The sequence below is a fragment of the Macaca nemestrina genome, chromosome 12 (genome assembly GCF_043159975.1).
Source record: "Macaca nemestrina isolate mMacNem1 chromosome 12, mMacNem.hap1, whole genome shotgun sequence".
Classification (NCBI taxonomy): Eukaryota; Metazoa; Chordata; class Mammalia; order Primates; family Cercopithecidae; genus Macaca; species Macaca nemestrina.
The window spans coordinates 35,998,129-36,023,240 of record NC_092136.1 but is presented as its reverse complement, the minus strand read 5'-3'; the positions used below and the strand labels follow the sequence as shown (position 1 = coordinate 36,023,240).

At 33.4% G+C, this 25,112-nt stretch overlaps 1 long non-coding RNA gene across 7 annotated transcripts in view; it reads right to left on the bottom strand.

Moving 5' to 3' along the window:
• LOC105471471 (uncharacterized) overlaps positions 1–25,112 on the bottom strand; it is a 487,352-nt gene that overhangs the window by 316,973 nt on the left and 145,267 nt on the right. For all 7 annotated transcript variants that reach the window (XR_011610730.1, XR_011610729.1, XR_011610728.1 and 4 more), the window contains exon 3: positions 10,510–10,584. This is a non-coding gene — a long non-coding RNA (uncharacterized lncRNA). The remainder of the gene's footprint in view (positions 1–10,509; positions 10,585–25,112) is intronic.

Here is a 25,112-nt window from a genome sequence, read left to right as displayed (position 1 = left end):
TCTTCTCTTTATTTATATTTACTGTTTTTGTGATCTTATGAAATTCAGGGCTTTAAATATTGTCCAGTTGACTCCTAAATATTTATCTCCATTCCAGACCTATGTCTTAAACTGCTGATGTATTACTCCAACTCAGCATTTCTACTTGAATGATTAGTTGGGATCACAACCTATCATATCTGAAACTGAATTTCTGATATCCCTTCCCGAAGATGCTCAATTGATCTTAGTTAATGCCAAGTCCATTATTCCATTTTCTCTGATCCAAAATCTCTAAGAAATCTCCTTTCTTTTATACCATCCAAACATCCAGTTGACCAGCAAATTCTGTTATTTGTACCTTCAAAATCCAAAATACTTCCAAGTATCATCACCTCTCTAGTTCAAATCATTGTCATTTTCTCACATATTATTACAAATAGCCTTCTAAATGTGGTCCTCTTGCTTCGATGCTTAACCTTCTTTCTAATAACCAGTTTAATTTCAGGACAGCAGCAAGAATAATCCTTGTAATACAGAAGTCAAAGCATATCACTCCTCTACTCAAACATTTCATTTAGATCATTATTTCACTCAGAGTAAGAGCCAATGACTTTACAATGTAAGATCCCTAGAAGGCTTGCAAATTTGACTGTTGAGGTCATCTATGTTTCCTAAGTGCCTGGAATCATGTTGGCACACCATAGATGCCCAAACAATAATAAATAACATTGATGACAAGATATTTCCCTTTTTTTTTTTTTTTTTTTTTTGAGACGGAGTCTCGCTCTCTTTCCCAGTCTAGAGTGCAGTGGCGAGATCTCAGCTCAACTGCAAGCTCCGCCTCCCTAGTTGACGCCATTCTCTTGCCTCAGCCTCCCAAGTAGCTGGGACTACAGGCGCCCGCCACCAGGCCCAGCTAATTTGTGTGTGTGTGTGTGTGTATTTTTTATTAGAGGTGGGGTTTCACCATGTTAGCCAGGATGGTCTCCATCTCCTGACTCTGTGATCCGCCCACCTCGGCCTCCCAAAGTGCTGGGATAACAGATACTTCCCCTTTTTTAACCTGCTCTCTCATTTTACTTAGTTCTGGAAAGCAGCAGCTTCTAGTAGAATTCTTTTCAGTAAATGTAGCATGAATTCAATTATATTCTACATTTCAATGGCTTTAGAGCCATAGAGTCTGCACATTAGCAAGATGGAAAACAAATCATTATTTGCTTATATCTATTGATACTAGTGGAAACGATCATCTCTTTAAAAACAAAGAAATCTATATTGTTAGCAGCAGAATCTGAAATCTGAATTCCCTGGATTAGTGGTTCTAAACTATTTTTCACATTCTTCTCGTGTGCTACACACATTCCTCTGAAAATGTGCTACAAATGTTACTGAAAAGGTAAAAGTCATGAGGCACTTTCATCCCAACCCATCAAGAGTTGTATATGAACTTTCCCAAGTTCCTGCTCTCCCAGGCCAGCTCTGCTATTCCTGTTTCCATATTCAGATATTGAGTAAGATTTTGTTGAAAGAAAAAATTCCAGAGCAAAAAGAAATTTTGAAGACAACTAAATTAGGTCATTTTTTCCAACTCTCAACTTATTTTCATCTGTACAGACACAATTTTTGCTTTCAACCATTGCCAACTCTGGAGCTAAAGGGAATTTAGCTCACATTGAATATCAAAATATAATATTTTTTTTAAATTTCAAACTGACACTTTCTATTTTTATTTAAAGTAGAGCAGATGAATTTTTCTTAAGAAAAATATTTATTTTTCTAAAATATCAGCAGTTTATTTATTTATTTTGCCATTCTTTCTTCCCCTTGGAAGACTGAATGACTGAATGATAATTGTTACAATAGTGTCCAGGAAAATTCATGTTTTCTATTAAATAAAACAGAGAGGGAAGGAAGATAGGAAAATCAAAATGACAGAACTTATCATGTCATAACAAATCACACTGTCAGAATCTTTAATTTGATGTCTTAAAAAAAATTCCCCACCTACAGATGTGCTACAGCTAGCAATTTTTAGTCATCCAGGAATATTTAACATCTAATATTCCATTACCTTGTGCTTGATGATTTTCTTTTTCATTTATTTTTAATATTTTCTTCTTTGGTTTATTATTATAGTCTACAAAAAATGTATCAATACGTATCACATCCTTTCTAATTTGTCCAATCCCTCTTTTTCTAGGAAAAAGAAAAGTTAGCATTTTCTAAATTATTTTTGTGATTCTCCTCTATCCTCTCTTTGAGGCATTGTTAAGTGGACATTTAGTATCTGTATATGGTTTCATACTTTCAGGAATCTGAAATAAAGAGATAAATGTATTGTACATTTTTAACTACCAGCCAGAATGCAGATTTTATTGGCCAAGTATGATAAATATTTTATAATCTTATAACTCTTTAAGCCAATGATTCTTGACTTGCTACACATTAGAATTAAGAGCTTTTAAAAGACCATGGATGCTTAGTAAGGACAAATTAAATCAGGATCTCTTAGAGTGAGATGTAGGCACTGGTATTTTAAACAGTGCCCGGGATCATTCTGATGTGTAATGTGGAAAACCACTTTTCTAAGAGGACTATGTAACTAAAAGGGGAGCTATCAATTTATTTTAAACTTGGTTTCAATGCATAATACTTGGAACACATGGAAATGCAATAAGGACTGAATTTGCTATTGCTTTGTTAGTTTGATATGACCTGGAGTGGCTTAGAATGGAACCAGAGGTAAATTTACCATGAGCCTAATGAAGTTTAAGCTTCAGTATCCTTAATTGCTTCTGCCTCTGTGAGTGCTGGGATTTGCTAAGATTTATATAGTGTTCAGGTAGGATAAATCAGGCAGCAACCAGAAAGCATTTCTGTCTAAGGAGTACTTGTAAATTACTTAAAGAGGTCTGAGAAAAAAGGAACTTGAGTTAGTCCACAGAAATTCATTGTAATGTCTTTTATTATTTTACATTAATATTCAATTTCAAACCCATTTGTATGTTTGTAATTTTGCACTCTTTTTCTCAAAGACGAACTCAAAATTGTATATGCTTGAGGCCTCCCAGAACCTGGATTTGTCTCTGAATGTGACATGTTTTAAAAAAGTAGAAGAGGTCATATTCATAACTAGAAATTTAAATGTTAAAAATTCAGAGTGAAGAAAGGCACATTGATTCTTGCCTGCATAATGATAATATATTTCAAGTAGATGCTGACTCTACTTTTGAAACAGACTTCAAAAAATATTTAACTTAAAGAATGTGTTATTTCAATTGCTTCTCTAAGTTCTTTTGAGTAACTTTAATATATATTCTTAAATGCCTTTCTGAATGAGAAACAACCTAATAATTTAACAAAATTCCTTAATTTTAATTTCTGCAAGAGCTCTTTTATTCCAGTCTGCTTTTCTGATTTACCTTGGACTGATACAGAGAAAATAAGGAACCTCTTGTTCATGGTACCTAATTTTATCACAACCAACATTGCATTTTCCTGTATTAGCAGTGATACATACATCTATGATAATACTTATATAATTTTACTCCACATATTTGCCTATATATCTTGGTGTATGCTTTTGCAAATTCAGCAAGAATTATGGAATCTATGAAGCATTCTGCAAATAACAGAAAAAATGATTTTGTTTTAGAAGTCTTTTTAAGGGAACTCTTTTGAAGGAACTGTCACAACCATTTTATTTAATTTCTCTACTCTTATCTCATGTAGAATATGAGGGAATTTGAGATGAAACTAAGAAATCAAATTGAGTAGATTGATTTTCTTCAGCTAGTGGTTCCTGCATCCTTCATAGCTAGGTGCTTATTTCCCTTTGATGGTACTCAGATTAGTCCACTTCCCATTTGAAACCAAGTGTGGTAAAGCCATACAAAGTACCTGACTGTTAATAATGGCGACATGTTCATTCTCTCTTAGTGTTTAAATATTCACACTCTTAGAATGGAGATGATGATCATAGAAAAGAGGTGGGAGCTCAGTGCTGTACCTCAATCTGTTTTTACATATATCTTTATAGCTGTAGCTTGCATTTGACATCTCTGGAAAGCACCAAAGGAAATCTAATAAAAAACCTTTTCAAAATTCAGGAGAGGCTGAAATATTTTAGAAAGTGCATGCTCACAACCTTATTGAATTCCTATCATTTATAGCATTTTTTTCAGTGGAATCTCTTCGATTTTCCAGGTATACAATAGTCTCATCTGAAAATAGTGATCATTTTGCCTTCTTTCAATTCTTATACCTGTAACATTTATCTACTTTTAATGACTAATACCATAATAAAATGTTACCTAGTATGGATGATGGCTGGAATTTTTATCTTATTCCTGACTTTAGTATTTCCCTATTGAGCATGAAACTGGTGTTTTGTGTTTTTTTTTTGTTGTTGTTGTTGTTTGTTTGTTTTTTGAAACAGAGTCTAGCTCTGTTGCCCAGGCTGGAGTGCAGTGGTGCAATCTCGGCTCACTGCAACCTCCGCCTCCTGGCTTCAAGCAATTCTCTGCCTCAGACTCCTGAGTAGCTGGGATTACAGGCACTCACCACCACATCTGGCTTTTTTTTTTTTTTTTTGTATTTTTAGTAGAGATGGGGTTTCACCATCTTGGCCAGGCTGGTCTTGATCTCCTGACCTTGTGATCCACCCACATCGGCCTCCCAAAGTGCAGGGATTACAGGCATGAGCCACAGCACCCAGCCAAAACTGGTGCTTCTTTTGAGATAAACATAGTTTATAATACTGAGGGAATATCAGTCAATCCTTATAGTTCTGAGACTTTTAAAATCAAGAATGTGTGTGAAATTTTTGAAAATGTATTTTCAGCATGTAAGCATGTGATAATGTTTTAATACATTGATTCATGTACTATATTATATCAATACATATCCTAATATTGACCCAATATTGCATTCCTGTTATTAAATACATTTAGCCAGGATATATAAATTTTTAATGGGTAACTAAATTCTGTTTGCTAATATTTTGTGATTTTTAAATCAGTAGTTTTAAGTAAATCCATAATTCTCTTTTTATGTTGAGTCTTTGTCACATTTTCATAACAATTTTAGAGAGACTTTCAAAATAACCCTTTTTAAAAATGTTTAAGAGCGTGCTCCAATCTGGCTATCATTGAAGAGATAATATTGTCTGAACTTGAAAGATGTGATAGAATTCCTCTATAAAGCCTTCTTGGCCTTTTTCTTTTGGGGGGGGCGGTGGTGGTGATTATTTCATATACTCCTTTTTATATTTTTCCCATCCTAAATAATTTTGGGAAGACAGAAGAGTCATTAGGGGACTAACAGTAAAGTTCCTGAGATTTGATTATTGATTACCAAACTGGGGAATGGGGAGACTATTTATTAGGTGACTATAAAGTGCTAGTCCTTCCATTTATTTAAGTAAAAATCAGTTTGATAAATATCGGAATATATGTTTTACAGGTAGACAAAATGAAGCTCCAAGATGTTATATAACTTTTTCAAGAACATAAGCAGCACTGCATGATTCAAATGCTTATCTCTATGACAACGAAGCCCAAATTTTGTACATCGCACTATTCTTTCTCCTATTTGCTTTCTAGCCAGATATGTGATGTAGAATGTATAAATCAGGAGGTATAACTATCACTTAGTTATTAAGGTGTATAAAATATAATGCTCAACAGCTTTACAGCAACAAAGGTTGTAGTCTATGTGCATGGGATCAACTCACCAAACAAGAAGGGGGTGCTTAGAACTTCAAGGCATTACATCCATTTAGCCAGGATATATTCGTTTTTTAATGAGTTACTAAATTCTACTTGCTAATATTTTAGTTTTGTCTTTTTAATCGACATTTATCAGATAAATTCTTAATTTTATTTTTATGTGCATTGTTTGTCACATTTTCATAGCAATTTTAAAGAGACTTTTCTTGCTGCAACTTGGAGGCAAGAAAAATAGAGCTAGCCTTTGCTGGTAGTCCTGGGATATGTTGGCCTTTTTGCCCCCATACTGAGTGATTCTCTCATATAATCATCCTATCATCTCTTTCACACCATTAGATTGGACAAATTTCTAAAGAATTGATAACATTTTTAGAAATATTTTTATAAGAAATGCAATCTGTGTTTGTGCATATATTCTTAAATCTCAGATTCTTCTGGTGAGCAGAATTGTAGAAATACTTTATTGATATCTTAGTACTGAAATTCACATGACAATAGTGAAATATTAATTAAAAAAAAAAGCTTCCCCCAAATCTCATATGGGTTTATCCTTTTACCTCCCCCACCCTCAAAAAAAAAATTTGAACTACAATCACTCTTTATTTAAAACCTTACTAATTCTAATTTCACAATCAGCCTAAAGTGTTTTCCTTTAGAACTTAAAATATTTTTGATGTTTCTCACCATAAATTAAATTATACGAACTTCAATAACCCGTAAGCCCCTAACAGTATGTTATCAAGTTATATAAATATGAAATAACTGAATGAAGTGAATGTCAAAATAAGTGACCTTATTGCAGCACAAATCACATATCACTGTTTTCTACTTATTCTATAGCTGCTAGTTGTCTCAGATTCAGTAGCAACTTTGCACATTAACATCAATAATTTTATAGAACATGCACTTGGAGGAAAATAAACCAATATTTATAAGTTAGTGAGTTCATATTCGGTGCTTCCATTCCAACTGATGAATATCAGAGAAAAATAAAACAAAATCAACTTACCTTGTTCATATTAAATCCATATGCCTACTAGCTTGAATTAACTGAATATGATTAATAGCAGCTTCATATCAATATACATATGCAGAAATAAAGTAATATTCATTACAGAATTTCATATAATTGCATATTGTGACTAAATCCCGTATTGCTAATTAAAATTGGGGTTTTAGACAAAAGAGATACTAGAAGTAAAATTGTCAAACAATTTTTAAAGCATTAGCACCATGACTCTTCTATAAATATAAAATAAGCCTATTTTTAAATGTATGGAGATACTACTACACACCAACTAGAATGGACAAAATATTTTTAAAATAACTGAAGTAAATGCTGGTAAGGATATGGAGCAACAGGAACTCTCATTCATTGCTGGTAGGAATGCAACTGGTGAAGACACTGGAAGAGTTTGGCTGTTTCTTACAAAACTAAACATAGTCTTACCACCACCCAGCAATCCTGTTCCTAGGTATGCGCCCAACTAATTTTAAAATTTGTGTCTACACAAAAGCCTACATAGAAATATTTAGAGTAACTTTATTTATAATCACCAAAAATAGGAAGCAACTAAGATGTCCTTTGATATGTGAATGAATAAAAAAACTGTGCCACACAGTGAAATACTACTCATCAATAAAAAGGAATGAGCTATCAAGCCATGCAAGCACATGTAAGAATCTTAAATGTATATTGTTAATTGAAAAAAGGCTGGTCTGAAAATCTACCTACTGATCCATTTATAAGACATTCTGAAAAAGGCAAGATTGCAGTGATGATAGATCAGAGCTTGCCAAGAGTTTAAAGTATGTGTGGGGTGTTGAATAGTAGAAGCACAAGGATTTTAGTGTAAGTGAAACTATTCTGCATGGTACTTTTAATAGTAAATACATGACACTATGCATATTTCAAAACCCATAAAACTTTACAGAACAAAAATTAAATTTAGATGTATATGACTTAATAAATTATTTAAAAGGATTGAAATGCAGACTGTGAAAAAAGCATCTAACTGTTACAACTATATAAAGCAAACTCAAGGATAGGAGTAGGGATTAAAGGTGCTGACCTGAGTAGGTTTGAAAATGAGTGAAATCTGAAATACTAAAGGCAAAAGGAACTGTACATACACTCTGTATTCTAATTCATAAAATCATTTCCCATGGGGATGTGGGTTAACAATTTTGAAATTACTCTATATGCAAAGTAAAATTGAATAACAATGTAAATGCATGGCAGACTGTGAGAGCATGATTTCACAGTGCTGAAGTAGGATCTAAGATTTTTATAGGAGTAATACACAACTTGATTCTTAAAGGACATATAGAATTCTAGCATCAAGGAGAAAATAGAAAATATATATTTTTCATATTTAAAATTTATATATTTGATATATAATAATGCAACGTCAATAAATTAATGTGGGTTTTTTTTTTTCAATTTTATTTTAAGTTCTGGGATACATATGTAGGATGTGCAGGTTTGTTACATAAGTAAACATGTGTCATGGTGGTTTGCTGCGCCTATCAACCCATCACCTGGGCATTAAGCTCCAAATGCATTAGCTGTTTATCCTGATGCTGTCCCTCTCCCTGCCCTCCACAATGGGCCTCAGTGTGTGTTGTTCCTCTCCTTGTGTTCATGTGTTCTCTTTGTTCGGCTCCCACTTACATGAGAACATGCAGTGTTTGGTTTTCTGTTCCCATGTTAGTTTGCTGAGAATAATGGCTTCCAGCTCCATCCCTGTCCCTGCAAAGACATGACCTGATTCCTTTTTATCACTGCATAGTATTCCATTGCGTAAATGTATCACATAAGAAAATATATTTTAATGAAAAGGAACAAATTAAGTCAGTAGTACTAACACTTTTAGGTCTTAGATCCCTTGAGACTCAGAAAATTACCTAACATCAGAAAGGATTTGTTAAAATGTGCACTATACCCATTGATGTTTCCATATTATGAATTAAAACTGACATTTAAAAAATACTTATTTACTAATTTAATTTAAAATAAAATAATAAGCCCATGCATGTCAACATAGACAACATATTTTTATTAAAAAAAATTAGTTTACAAAACAAAAGCATTTAGTGAAAAAAGTGTCCTCGTTTACTTTTTTTTTTTTTTTTTTTTTTTTTTTTTTTTGCAAATCTCTTTTATGTCTATCTTAATAAGGTGGCTGGGTTTTTGTATCTTATGCATTCAATGTGTTGCAATATTACACATCTTACAGTCTCTGGAAAACTCCACTTTATAAAGTGATATGAGAATAAGACTTTAGAAGGTAAGTAGCATCTAAATGTTACTGTGTACATAGTTTTAGTCTTGAAAACCTTGCAGAGTATCTCAGGAACTTAAATGGTCTCTATACCATACTTTGAGAACAACTGGCTTAAGCAAAGGCACAGAAGAGAGGAAACACAGAATGTGTAGGAAATAAGGGAAAGAAGGCATGTTATTAAAAATAGAGTCAAATTCAAATGATGAGAACCACAAAAGACCCCAAATAGCCAAAATCATCTTAAGCAAAAAGAGCAACGCTGGAGGCATCACATTACATGACTTCAAAATATACTACAAAGCTATAGTAATCAAAACAGTATGGTACTGGCATAAACACAGACATACAGACTGGTGGAACACAATAGAGAGTCCAGAAATTCAAACATTTACAGACAACTGATTTTTTGACAGAAAGGTGCCAAGATATACAATGGGGAAAGGACAGTCTCTTCAACAATCAGGGAGGGAAAACTAGATATTCATATGCAGAAGAATAAAAATGGACCCTTATTTCACCCATTATACACGAATTAACTCAAAATGTATCAAAGATTTAAACATAAGACCTGAAACTGTAAAACTACTAGAAGAAAACACAGGAAGCATGCTCCATGACATTAGTCTTAGCAGTGATTTCTTGGATATGATCCCCAAAACACAGATAACAAAAGCAAAAATAGACAAATGAGATTACATCAAACTAAAAGTAGCAAAGGAAACAATTCACAGAATTAAAAAACCCACAGAATTGGAGAAAACATTTGCAAATCATGTTTGACAAGGGTCTAACATAAAAAATATACAAGGAACTCAAACATTTATTTTCAATAATATGAAAATAAATGTATTAAAAATTGGCAAAGGAACTGAATAGACTTTTCTTTAAAAAAGACATACAAATGGCCAACTGACACATGAAGAAATGTTGGACATCTCTAATTATCAGAAAAATGCAAATAAAAGCCATAATGAGATGTCACTTCACACTTGTTAGAATGGCTATTATCAAAAAGATAACATATGTTGGCAAGAATGTGGAGGAAACGTAGCCTTTGTACATTGTTGGCGGCACTGTAAATTAGTACAGTCATTTTGGAAACACTACGGAGATTCCTCACAAAAACTAAAAGTAGAATTAACACATGATCCAGCAATCCCACTTCTGGGTCTGTATCTTAAGAAACTGAAACAAGTATGACAAAGCAGTGTCTCCATTCCCATTATATGAATGTTTCTGCATTATTCACAAGAGCCAATATATAGAGACAACCCAAGTGCACATCAGGGGCTGAATGGATAGAAAAAATGTGGTATGTATACATAATGGAATACTTTTCAGCCTTCAAAAATGCAGGAAGTGCTGTCATATGCAACAATATAGAGGCATCTAGAAGACATTATGCTAAGTGAAGTAAGTCAGTCACAAGGAGACAAATGGAATATGATGTCACTTACATGCGATATTTACAAAGTCAAACTCAGGGAAGTAAAGAGTAGAATGGTACTTACCAAGAGCTGGAGTGGTGGCAGGAAAGAGGGTAGACAGGGGAAAAAAAAAGATGTTGGTCAAAGGACACAAAGTTTCTGTTAGATAGAAAAAATAAATAAATCTGGTGAGATGCCGCACAGCTTGGTGATTATAGTTAATAATTATGGTATATGTCAACATAGCTAAATGAGAACATTTAAAATGTTCTAACCACAAATTAATAAATATTTGAGGTGATAGATATACTAATTACCTTGATTTGATCATTCCATGATGCATGTGTGTATTGAAATATCACATTGTACCCCAAAATAAAATTATTTGTCAATTAAAAATAAAATTTAAATTTAAAAAATGTAATTATATATGAAGTGGTGGATATGTTAATTCTTTTGGCTTAATTATTTAATAATGTATACATATATCAAAATATGTTGCAATCAGTAAATATATATAGGTTTTGTCAGTTATGCCTTAATAAGGCTGGGAAATTTTTTCTTTTAAAGTTTCAATGGTGCAACATCATGGCTAAATTAAGAATTAGCTAAAAAATAAATTGAGATAAATTGGAAGAGTTTGAATGTCACGGAAAGTGTGATTGCTTTTTTAAAAAAACTATCATAAAGAACAGGCTTTGTGCAGAAAAGTGACAATATTTAGTTTCTAAAGGAAATACATTTTAATAACAATATAGACCATAATTTGTCTGGTTAAAACATTGGAAGGCAGACATCAAAAATCAGAGGATGTGATTTTAGTAGTCCAGGTGAATCATAAGGCGAACCAGTAGTGATTTTAAAAGGGTGCTGAATTTTATAGACAATATAAATATAGAATGAAAAGCACTTAGCAGTTAATCAATATCGGGTAGAAAGAAAAGGAGAAAGATATTGGGGACAGGGGAACTTGAAGCATTTATTTGAAGGGGCCCATATAACACTATATATATTCTGTATGTATACCTTACAGGGAAAACTTGTATTAGACTTCACAATTACAGTGGATATTTTTTTCCAGAGACGTTTAAAACAATAAGCAGAAATCTTGGCAGTAGTATTCCCCTTAGGAAGATGGATGCGTATCATTGATAAATCCTTTGGAGTTAGGGCTGGGATCATACAAAGGGCATGCTTAGAAAGCTATGTGGCTGCTCATGCCTGTAATCCCAGCACTTTGGGAAGCCGAGGCAGGTGGATCATGAATTTAGGCATTCAAGACTAACCTGGCCAACACGGTGAAACCCTGTCTCTACTAAACATACAAAAATTAGCTGGGCGTGGTGTCTGTCATGTGCCTGTAATCCCAGCTACTTGGGAGGCTGAGGCAGGGGAATCATTTGATCCCAGGAGTTGGAGTTTGCAGTAAACCGAGATCACACCATTGCACTCCAGCACGGGCGACACAGCAAGATTATCTCAAAAAAAAAAAAAAAAAAAAGAAAAAGAAAAAGAAAAAGAAAACTATGTGTGGACTCTACACCAGGTTTTTTGTATGTTTAACTTTGCCTTGGAGTAACTATGTATAGATTCTTATAACTTAATTAAGATGGTACATTTGGTTAACTGCAGAGGTTTATGTTTTGCTGAGTGGGGTTTAAAGACAGAAATACAAAGCTGAATTTATTAACATAGAAAGTATTAAAAAGATGGTGTTTATGGGCTTTAAAAGATGGTGTTTATGACTTGTGGGCCCATCCCAAATTATAGTTGAAACCCCATAAATGAATACTTCAGAATATAACTGTATGTGGGGATGGGGCCTTTAAAGAGGTAACTAAGGTTAAATGAAGTCATATGAGCGTGCCCAAATCCCTGTGATTGTATTTGGAGATAAGACCCTCACAGGGTGACGAAGTTAAATGAGGCCTATAGAGTTGGAACCCAATCCTGCCAGACTCCATATACGAAGACATTAAAAGACAAATACTGTATGATCTCACTTATGTGTAGAAATTAAAATAGTCAAACTTATAGAAGCAGAGAGTAGAATTACCAGTAGCTGGGGTAGAAGAAATGGGGAGGTGATGCTCAAAGTGTACAAAATGTCAGCTATGCGAGATAAGTAAGTCTTAGAGTCTCACTATACAACATCGTGCCTGTAGCTAACAATACTGTATTTTAATATTTGCTAAGAAGATAGATTGTAAAGTTTTCTTACCACAAAAACTAAATAAAAATAAATAAATAATAAAGGGGGCAGGAGGAAATTTTGAGAGATGACAGGTATGTTTATAGATTTAATAGTGGAAATGGTTTCACAGGTTTATATGTATCTCCAAACTCATCATGTTGTGTACATTAAATACACATAATTTTTAAATGTCAATCTTACCTCAGTAAAGTGGCTTATGAAACTAAACTTTAGTGATAGACACCCAACAAATGATCATTTATGGGTGGTATGAATTTCAGGAAAAAGGTCAGACATGTACTATTTACTATAAAAAATAAAAAAGAAAGCCAGTCATTAATTATATTCCTTGGCTTCCTGCTTTCTGAATGTAGAATTGAATTTCTATACCCCATAAAGGCTGTATGTGGTTACATAATATGTTTTAGCTGAAGAAATGTAAGCAAAAGTGATTTGTGTCTTTAGAATCAAAATATTTAACTTGTTAAAAAATTTTAGATTCAGGGAGTCCATGATTGTTGTTTGTTACATGGATACACATTGCATAATGGTGAAGTTTGGGTATCCAATGCAGTCATCATCCAAGTAGGGAACACATTGCATACAATAGGAAATTTTTTAACCCTCATTCCCTTTTCAACCTCCCCTCTTTTGGAGTCCCCAGTGTCTATTATTTCCAGCTTCATATTTTAACATCCAGTTTTTTATACTGTGTCTTTTCTATTGCCATGGTCACCAGCAACACTGAAAATAGTGGTTGCTCCAGTAGCCCACAAGGAGATATAGAGCAGATGCTCCAGCAGAGTCATGACATACATAAAACATGTGCAATAAATAAACCTTTGCTGGAAAAAGCCATTGAAATTTGGTGGAGGGGATTGCTACCGTGGCATAATACAGTTATTCTGATTGGTGGAGCCAGCTTGTTCAACATATAAATGAGGTATCTGTCCGTTGGACATAAAACAACTTCTCTCTCTCTGTTTAAAACTAAATTTAGTCTCTGACAACAGTCTTTTCAATCACAATCTTATAGAACAGAAGGGTTTATCCTCTCTATTATGGAAAACATTTATAGAGCATCTAATACAGAATGAAGATGTTTTCACATGCATCTTGTTATACATCTTTTAAGTATATATTATTGTTTCTATCTTACATATATTGGAACTGAAAATTAAAAGTATAATAAAATGTACAGATTGTAAAACTAGGAAAGTAATAGACTCACTTTGAGCCAGCTTCTAACTTTGATATAGTTGCTCTTTCCATATACTACAATGCCTTTGGTTAACCTAAAGACAGAACATTGACTACTGCTGCCTAAGGGAAGTTTCTTATTCTCCCTATTCTCTTAAAAATATTTAGAAACTCATTCAATTTTCTAGATCTTCTAGAAATAGTTTTAAAAGAAAAGTGACATTTTTTTCTACATTTTGAAAACAATTTCCTCTTTAGATTCTTATGCCCTAGGTGACTGAGTTCTGCCAAAACAGAAGGAGTTTCAGATAAGTTCTAAGAGAACTTGATCCTCTTGCTTTATGGAATAATGAAGGAAATTTCAAAAAAAAAAAAAAAGAAAAAGAAAACAGATGAAGAGCTATTTTTATGTCCCTCAATCAGGTAGACTGTTTACCCATTTCAAAAAAGATAGACAATTATAATCAGACCAATCATTTTCCTAGTCTTTCCCTCAGGAAAAAAAGAAAAAATCCATGATGTTTAAATGGTCAATTTCATTTTTTTTCAGTTCTTGGAAGTATGACTTGACTTATTCAAATAATCTATTATTATATTATCCTATTTTTAAAATAAAAAATGATACCTCTCTAACAAGGTTATAGCAAACATTTTTAAAAACTGCATAGAGTAACCAGAACAGTATTTACCATAATTGTGATTACATTTTCTTTCCTTCAGATTCTCAAATAAAAGGAACCACAATATTCAAATATTTTCCTTCAGATTTACAAATTACAGGAACTACAGTATCTGTTCCTTGAAGCTCCAATTAGACAAACCTTAACATAAAGGTCTTAAAATATATACCCTGTTTCATTTGGATTGAACAGACATTTGAAAGTTGCTTCATCCATTTTACCCATCGAATATATCACAGTGGAAGATTCTGTATTAACTTGGCCACGAGGAGCATCATCTACTTTCAAAGTAGGCAAAACAGCCAGACTGGATACTTTATGCTCCTTTTATTTCATAAATCTAGAGAAAGCCTTAGCTGAAGGAATGTAAGTTATGTTTAAGTTATCTTTACCTCCATTTGCTAGTGTTCTGGGCAATGATCATAGACACATCGACACAATGATCCTAGACACACAGTTGAAACCTCACAGAAGCTTCCAATCCCAAAGTCAATATATCTACAGATAGTCGTAAATTGTTTACTCATTTTGATGAAAATAAGAGGAAAGATATGAACTGGCTTTACTTTTTAATAAACTTTATTTATATATATATATTTTTTCACAGATAGGGTCTCACACTGTTGCCCACAGTGGATAGGAAGTGGTATGATTATAGCTTACTGCAGCTTTGAACTCCTGAGCTCAATGTATCCTCCTGCCTCAGCCTTCTGAAGAGTTAAGACTACAGGCATGGGCCACCACATCTGGCCATCTGGTTAATTTTAAATTTTAGAGATGGAGTCTCCCTATGTTGCCCAGTCTGCCATAGAACTCCTGGCCTCAAGTGATCCTCCTGCCTTGGCCTCCCAAACTACGGAGATCGCAGGTGTCAGCTACTGCACCCAGCCTATACTTTCTAGTTAAAAAAAAAAAAAAATGTACATATGCATTGTGGTGAATTTAGAAGACACAGAAAACTAAGGAAATAGAACAAGAAATTATATAATCTTGAACAAAAAAATAGAACAAAACAGAACAAAATTGAATGTTGAAAATAGAACAAAAAATTATATAACAAAAAGGCAACACTAAACTTTGTTTATAAATTTTTGTGAAGTGGAAAGATATTAACTGATTTTTTTCCCACTAAAAACAAACATTCCTATTTATATTTAGTTATATTTGCTGAATTTATATAGAAACATTAACAAGCAAAATGGGACAATATTGTATATATTGCTGATTTTTTTGGTTTTGTTTTTTGAGACAGGGTCTTACTTTGTTGTCCAGGCTAGAGCGCAGTAGCAAAATCTGGCTCACTGCAGCTTTAGCCTCCTGGCCTCAAATGATCCTCCCATCTCAGCCTCCCCTCCCAGGTAACTGAGACTTACAGGCATGTGCTACCATGCCAGGATAATTTTTCGATTTTTTGTAAGATGAGTTATCACTTTCCCTAGGCTTAAGCCAACCTCCTGCCTACTTGTTCCAAAGCGTTGGAATTACAGGTGTGAGCCACCACGCCCAGGCTTGATTTGCTTTTGGATTTGATTAAACATAGATACATTTCTAACATTTTACTAGATTGTATTTTAGTGTATAGTATGTTAGATCTGCTTCTCAGAGACGTTTAAATTTTTTTCAGTATTTTCTTTTGTTCTAAACATTACCACTATGAATCTGTTTACTCATATGTACAATTTATTTAGCAAAAATCTAACTAAATTGGAGAATGTTAACCAAAATTTCTAAAATATTTTAAGACTTTTAAAATGTTGCTCATGTAGTCCTCTGGAAATTACATGAACATTAATGTTAGATAATACTATCCCTATAAGAAAGTGTTCATTTTCCTAAATTCTCGCCAATATTAAGGATCTTTTCATATTGCATATTTTGTCTGATAGCCTAAAAAAATAGCAACAACATAAACCAATTCCAATTGTTTTCTTTGAAAGTTAATGACTTTGACCACAGATATTCGTGTGTTCATTATTCATATGTATTGCTTCTTTTGGTTGTCTGTTGAAATTCTTTCTTTTATCTCTTTTTTATCTTTTTTTTTTAATTGTTGAATAATAAATCCTGGGTTGATGGACTTTTTTCTTTCAGCACTTTAAAAATATTACTTTATTGCTCCTGACATTCCATCTATGTTGTCCCCCAATAAGATGTTAGATGTCATTCATATTGTTATTTTCCTCATGCAATGTGTTTTTTCCTCTTCTGATTGATTTCAATATTTAAGCTTTACCTTAGATTACAGAAATTAGGCTATAATTTGCTTTAGTGTGGTTATCTTTGTCCTTATTTTGTTTGGAGTTAATTTCTTGAATCTCTAAATCAATTTTTTTGTCACATTTGGGAAATATTTGACCTCATTTTTTTTTTCTAAATTTTTTCTGCCCAATTGTCACTTTCTTGTCTTTCAAGACTCAAATTGAATTTATGTTGGACCATTTGATATTACTTCAGAGATTGTTGGTACTCCTTTGTCTTTAGAGGGCTATTTTTTCTTTATATAGCTTCACATTAACTTTCTCTTTCTTCTGCCATGTGCCATGTGCAGTTAAGCACATCCACTAATTTTTTTTTTTTTAGTTTCACTTACAGTATTTTTACATTCTAGAATTTTCATATAATTATTTTTCATTGTATTCATTTTGTGTTGGTATTCCTATCTGGTTACTTATTAAGATCATGTTTTCAATTCTTTAAGCATATTTTCATTCTTTTAACATACTTAATCATCGCTCTTTCAGAAGTCTTTGTCTAGTGAAACCAATTTCATGCCATTATGGGGTTAGTTTATGTTTCTACCAATTGTCATTTTTAAAAACTATTGATTTTTCTGTTTCATTATGTTATTATGATTCATTATATATTGAACATCATGAATTACTGCAGAGACCAGAAATTCTGTTGTCTTTCTCTGAAGAGTATTGGCTTTTGTTCTAGTAAGCAGCTCAATTACTAAACATTTACCTTGAACTTGCATAATCTTGGTAAAACCCAAGATGCTTACCATGCTTCTTTAATTTATTTAAGATTTACCCTTCAAACTCTGTGTTCCCATGTGTGTCTTCTCAGAGAATAGTTTAAGTCTTAGTCATGGGGCAGTAAAAGAATTTATGTCACTCTAGGGCATAATCCTTATTCATAAAGCTTACTGTTTTTATGTATCAACTGGAATGGGATGCTAAATATATTAATACGGACTTAAGGTTTCTTTCCTCTGGCTGGACCCCAGTCCTCATGGGTATAAAGGCTACTCAGCATTTATTATTTTTATTCCAATCACAATCATATAGTAGTTGTTTTCTGATAAGTCTCTGGTAGTCTCCTAGGTATGAGAAGTCCAGTCGTCAACCAAGGACTTGTAGAGAATCCCCACACTGAATTCTGGAGTTGCCTCCACATATCTTTCCTCTCTTGTGCTTTATTTACCTAAATCCGGTTGTTTTAGCTCTTCTCTGAACTCTAATCTCTGCCTTCTGGAGCTCTGAATTTCAGTGTTGCTAAATTTGCTGCACTGGGATTATGAAATTTTCCTCAGGTCAAGACAAACGTAGGGTTTACCTTGAGGATTTCACTTTTTTTTTTTTTTTTTAGAAATTACAGCCTTATGCTGCCAGTTTTCCACTGCCTGACAACAGGCACCATACACAGTCTGTCCAAATTTATAGTTGATTATGGCAGGAAGACTAATCTAGTACCATTGACTGCATCATAGCTAGGAGCAGAAGTTCTTGTACGTAACAAATTTTAATGTTTTGGCACTTTTTAAATATAATTTTATTTAAGATGTGATTATCATGTATATAAAATTTTTAATATTTTTATTTTCACCTAAAACTAGATGTATCACCCAATATTTCTTATGAAAATCATTAGCCATCTGAAACACTTAATAAATACAAACAGTTGGATTAGTAATAATTTTTTTATGTTTAATAGCCAATTCAGAACTGTACAATTTTTCTGCTTTGTAACTAATCCTGTTTTATACCATAATTACTATTCTTTCATAGTCTTGTGATTTAATCCTTGCTGTTAGTCGCCCTGGAGCACAATACGTACAGTTCTCTCATGAAAAGCAGCTCAATTACAAATCAATGCTTGCAATCTGAAATGGAAAATGTGACTTATCACTAGTAATGGCAAATATGACACTCATAAGTAACAGTAGGTAATTGAAAGTGAAGAGGAATGTAAATGATGAATGCTTATTCCTGCCTACTATTGTCCCTCATTTTAGTGCATTTGTAGCCTACCATCTTTTTAATGTACTATCCTCATTAAGAATTTTTGTGGCTTTGGTGAATTAGTAACAGATTATCAGACAACCTTTCCATTGATATAACTTATGCTTTTAGGCTCATCTTTTCATGTATTGATAATAGTAGAAGAATTCAGATACTGATTCAAAGTTGATTGATTCCTTAGCACATCTGAATTGAGGTTTTTTTGAAACCACTATTTGCCTTCTCTATCTATGACATTTCAATATATATGTAATGTTTTCTCAGATCTGAAGTCACATGTACCTCATTCTAGAGTTTGCATTCAATTCCAGAAAAAGCTTCTGCCACTCTCAATTTGCAACAGTAGGCAATAGTATACTAGTAAGTGTTCAAAAACCGGCTCTCCAAAAACAAAACAAAAAACCTGATTGGAAAAATTGGCTGTTGGGAAAAGGTGTGCATGATTGGTTTCCTCACACCGCTCACTGTAGGGACCTTTTATTACATCCTGGAAGATGACTGACACCTCTTTGGGTGTGCAAACATTTTTCCTGTTGGACATAAACAAATGCTTAATGAGTGAAGTTTTTCAGAATGGTTGCCAAATATTGATTTTATTGTAAATCACTTGCATGTGTCCTAAAGTCTTTTTTTCCTAATGAATATTTAAGCAGCCATCTCTTTTTGCATTAAATTCAGGAAATTTAAGACTTTTTTAGCTTTTGAATATAAGCTGTAGTGTAGATGTTTGTCGCTTTAGAATGGCTGGCTGGCTGGTTTCATTTGTTACATATATACTCAAATACATATTAAAACAGACACACATACGTGCAGTATTTCTTCAGTTCAAATTTTCTCAAACTTTTTATTTCTTCAGCTGATAGAACTAAGAACTAAGAGATGCTATAAAACCACATTTGTCTACTGTCAGGATGGCTATTTGGCATAATGTATTTAAACATACTGAACTACAGAGGAAAATAAAATTAATAATCATTTTGTTATTTTTAGACATGATTTTTCTGACCACACCTATCATTCCCTATCACGTTTATTTTTTAATCAAAATATTTATTAATACCTAATATTATATTATTTATTGTTGTATTCATAGCACCTAGAATAATACATAGTCACAAAATAAATTTTTGAATAAATGAATTAAAATCTTAAAAAAATTAACACTTAGAATTTTCAGCTCCTACCAAAAATTTCCATCAAAATAAAATAAGCTGACATAGTGTTATGTAACTGTAATCCCTGCTATTCAAGAGGCTGAGGCAGGAAGATTGCTTAAGCCCAGCAGTTTGAGACCAGTCTAGGCAACATAGTGAGATACTTTCTCAAATAAGTTAATTAAAATAATTAAGTAAATTCCTTAACTTTATTCATTGAGATATTTAAAATATTGGTGTGATAAAACCATACAAAATAAGAAAGTAATTGAGGAGCTAAATATAGAAATTTGAAATTAATTTTATGTGTTCCATATAGTTCATCTTTTATCTCTAGATTTGCTTAAAATCTATTTAGTGTTTTAGACTGCATCAATAATAAACAGAAAGATATACCTAGGGATACGATTTAAATATATGACTGCCAAAAGCTTTTTCATTTATATTAAAAGTTCTTCTGACATTTTAAATGGTTACGTATTTTATTGCAAAAGTATGTAACTTTTTAGGAGTACGTTCTAGGTGCACAGTAGCCTACTAAAATCCATCATAAATTCCCAAAAGTATCCATGGGTACTAGACTAGTACAGCAATCTACAGTACAGTGGAAAGGAATACCTTTCTTGTGATACACTGAAGTACTGTTGGTTATGCTCTGATAACAGAGAGGTGTATCAGCTTTAATTTAACTAATGATCTTCATCCTGGAAATACACACAGCCTATGTGAATAGACTTAAGCGTATTCTCTAATGACAGATTTAGAATTAACCTTCTCTTTGGTTCTAAGACTTTATTACATGATGAAACTTGAGATATTTGCTTTGTTTTCCCCCATAGAATGTTATTTTCCAGCTCCATCCTCAGCGACTCATTCAAATTGATTTCTGAATACACTTCCCTTTCAAAATTCTTTTTTTCCCACCGGTTTCTCAAATGTAATCACAAACTTGAGTGTCACTGTATAACCATTACCCTACTGTTAAACAGTGAGTGGGACAAAGCTTTCCCCATATTGTAATGGAAATCTTGGGGTCTAAAGCTGTTTCAGTGTTAGATTTTGTGTCCTTGAAATGAATTCCGTGAAGGTGTTATTATTTGGGCAAAGGTTCTGAAAAGTTATAGGATTCCTAACATGTATTTAAGGTAGATATTCCTATCTGATATTTGCTTATAGATAATCCTGTTTCTAATCTCAAGAAACCAACTTCTTCATTAAGGAATTTCCATGGCAAAATAACAATTGTTCTTCAAAAGCACCTTCATCACTTGTTGTAAATGTAACTAGCATACTCATAATGTGTCACACAAAAACACCAAAACATTTTAATTTAAAAAATAGTCAAAAAGTTCACTTCAATCTCCTTTCTGGCAAGAATTATTTTCACAAAATTTTGTAATCGTGTAAGCTTTCAGGTTTGAATGTCAAGGTTTAAGGCCAATCTTTGAAATCTCATACCCATAAATTTTGAGATATATACAAAAAAGTTCCTCTAGTGTAACATGAGATATCAGTGGCCTTGATAGCATGTCATGCCCTGGTCTTATCAGCAACTGGAAGTTGAATGAGTTGCAACTTTGAAGAATTTCCATGAGGCCATGGAAAACAATGTTAATTATATTTATAACTGTCTCTTCTTGACTCCATAACTAACTAGTTCTTACTCTCTGAGTCAGCAAATTGCACTTGCCAATGCTATTCTTGTCCTTGCCTACATCAGTGTGCCAGGTATTGACATTCAAAGTGAGTTTTTCTAATGTATGTATAATTGCTAAATAATTATTTAATTCTCTCATCTATCTTCTCTCTCTCTCCCACTTTTTACTCTAAAAGCAAAATAAAACCTATTTAGTAGGTAAATCTGTGTGTGCATATATAGATAAAAAATGTCCTAGATGAAAACTGCCAACAGATTTGGAAGGCATATTAATGTAAATATTTTGAAAATGTATCTATAAGCCTGTCAAAAATCTAAAAACAGGTCTTCTATAGGACTGTACATGTTGAATAAATACTTTGTATTTGTAGATTTTTAAAAGTACCATGATCAACTTAATCATCATCCTAATCACCCTATCTATGATTTGTTAGACGCTTACCAAGCATCGGATAATGTGGGGGGGACTTTTCTAACATTATTAATTTCCTAGAGCTGCTGTAACAAATTACCAAAAAACTTGGTTGCATAAAACAACAGAAATGTATTCACTCACAGTTCTGGTGGCCAAAAGTTCAAAATCAAGGTATCAGCAGGGTTACACTTCCTGCTGAGGATATAGGGAAGATTCTGTTCCTTTCCTTGCCTAGCTTCTGGTGGTTGCAAATTTCTTTAGGATTGTGGCCACATGTTTTCAGTCTCTGCTTCCATGGTCACTTATCCCGTTTGTTTGTTTGGACAGAGTCTCGCTCTATCACCCAGGGCTTGAGTACAGTGGCATGATCTCAGCTTACTATAATCTCCACCTCCTGGGTTCAAGCAATTCTGCTCAGCCTCCTGAGTAGCTAGGATCACAGGTGCACACCACCACGCCCAGGTAATTTTTTTCGTATTTTTAGCACAGATGAGGTTTCCTTATGTTGGCCAGGCTGGTCTCAAACTCCTGACCTCAAGTGATCCGCCCGTCTCAGCCTCCCAAAGTGCTGGGATTACAGGTGTGAGCCACTGCACCTGGCCTATTTATCCTCGTCTGCCACTTTGTCATGTTTCTTGTAAGAGCAATTGTCACCAGATTTAGAACCCACTCCAATAATCCAGATGATCTCAATTTCCTTACTTAATTAAATCTGTAAAGATCCTTTTTCTAAGTAAGGTAACATTCACAGGTAATGGATATTAGAACGTAGACATATCTTTTTGGGAGTCACTATGCAACTTGCTCCTGTTAACACTGTCTCTAATTGTCATAAACACAGAGATAAATTGAGAGTGAGAGAGGTTAGCAATTTTCCTACAGTTGTACAGATGAGGAGTGGTAGGACTAGGATCTTAAATGGAAGCAGAACTCATCCCATTGAATTTTAATTGTTCATTCTCCCATTTGTATCCCTGCCTAGGTCCAGGTATCTTGGTGGTTGAGACTTATGACATATCCCTAATGCCATGCTTTGACCTTTGATACAGGCTAGGCACTAAATAACCAATTGTTGAATAAACTGAATACATGAATTCTCACCAGCAATTCCTTTACTGATAAACAGCCAAGGCCAATATCCATTGCAAATGAAAATGTATCTGCTATTTTGCAGGAGTTTTATCTAAAGGTTATCAAAATTCAGTAGCAAATGTTTATCTCTTTCTAGAGTTTAGCGTGAAAATTTAATTATTTAGGCTTATTTACCCAAAACTAAGCTCTATGATATAAATATAGAAGTAGCAATTGGCCACATACTATCTCTTTCTTCTCTTTTCTTATTATGTATATTTACATAAAAAAGAAATATATATGTATATACACATACATATGTATATATACACATATGTCTGTGTATGTATATGTGTGTGTGTGTATGTGTGTGTATATATATACACAAGAAATATAAAGGAGTAACTAAAAGAGGAAAAATATCTAAACAAATCACCCCAGTTTATTTGGTTTTTAAGCACAACCACTACCACATATTGGCTAGTGTATGAATTTTATTGAGCAATGAGATCCAATTTGTTGCCTAGTTATTGCTGGTGACTGAATACAGGTCTTTTTTTTTTTTTCTAGACAAATTGAGTGATAACTGAGGGTGACAAAACACTGCATCAGAACGACTCAGTAACTGTGGCAATTGTTTTGTGAGTGAATCAATCAACCTCTCTTTCTCTCCTTAAGGAAATTTTAGTTGCTAATTTAAACAAGCAACTAAAATTTTGGTAATATACAGGCCCAGGATTGAGAATTGTAAAACAGGATCTATATGAAAAACAATGTTTTTAAAGTTACTTTCTCTCTGCATGCGCACGCGTGCGCACACACACACTCTCTTATATTTTCTGAGCTATTTCCTCTTTTTTGTCACTCATTCATTAACCATTCTTATGCCAGAAGTATCTACCTTCCAGATGAATCTTAGGATAGACCTCTTATTTGATTTAGTTGTCCTTTCCTCTCCAAGTGCCCCAAGATTAGGATTTCTTATCTACTCTCTAAACATTCCTGAGTCTGGCAAGGAAGCTTCAGGCATGGTAAGGATGAATGACAAACAAATTTCTGTTGTAGGTAACTAATAAAAGTTGATGCCAGACTTGTGGATGTGAGGATGAATGCAGTGGTTTGAAAGAGCAGAATCCAAGGACACTAAAGTGCTATGATTGAAATATAATTGATTTGAGGTATGCCACTGAGGCACCCAGTCCGACATACATTCAACCACAAGAAATTAAACCTTCTCTGTATATTTGATGTTCAATTTCCTTATTTCTAAAATGCACATTATAACATATTTCAACTAGCATTCATATGAATCTTAGATGAATCTGGCACAATTCCAGAAACATATTAGTTGCTCAAATATCATTATTTACAAGAGACTAAGAAAGGGCACATGATTTTAGGAAGTTTTCTCCTTATTGTGGAAATTTTATTGTGTGGTAATTAATTTAATACCTTGGTGAACTCTTCAGTGCTCAATGCTTACCCCTCAAGTATACAAGATCAATAAACTAACTTGAGTGAGAAAATAAAATTTTCAGGAAAACATTGGCATTAGCAAACTTATGACACTGAATATAAAATCAGAGTGCTGATTTATTAATTTTCTATTTTAAACATAATTGTCATCCGTTTAAAATAGGAGTCATTATTATTTTATCTCTGTTGGCAGACGTCATGGGAAACCAAACCATAATTAGGATTCTGTGTGGAATCTGAACAAGGAACACTAGACGAGTAGAATTTTAATTACCATCAGGTTTATGAAGTTTAATAATTCCACCTCTGCAACATGGGTGGCCTCATTAACAAGATTGGTGCATTTAAATTTCATCGTTTAATTTTCTCTTTCCTTAGAATGTTCGTTGAATGGACATTCCATTTGTTTGCTTCTATGTCTAAACTTTTATTATCAACCTCCTGGCAGATTGACCTCTTTTTCCTTCAGAAATATTGATGTTTTCCATCAAAGTAGTCAATTCTTGCTTGCCAGGAACAACTCTCCCTTTACAAAATATTCTCATCTCTCAGTTGTCATTCATTGTGAGTTGATATTACAGTATAAACAGCAGAAG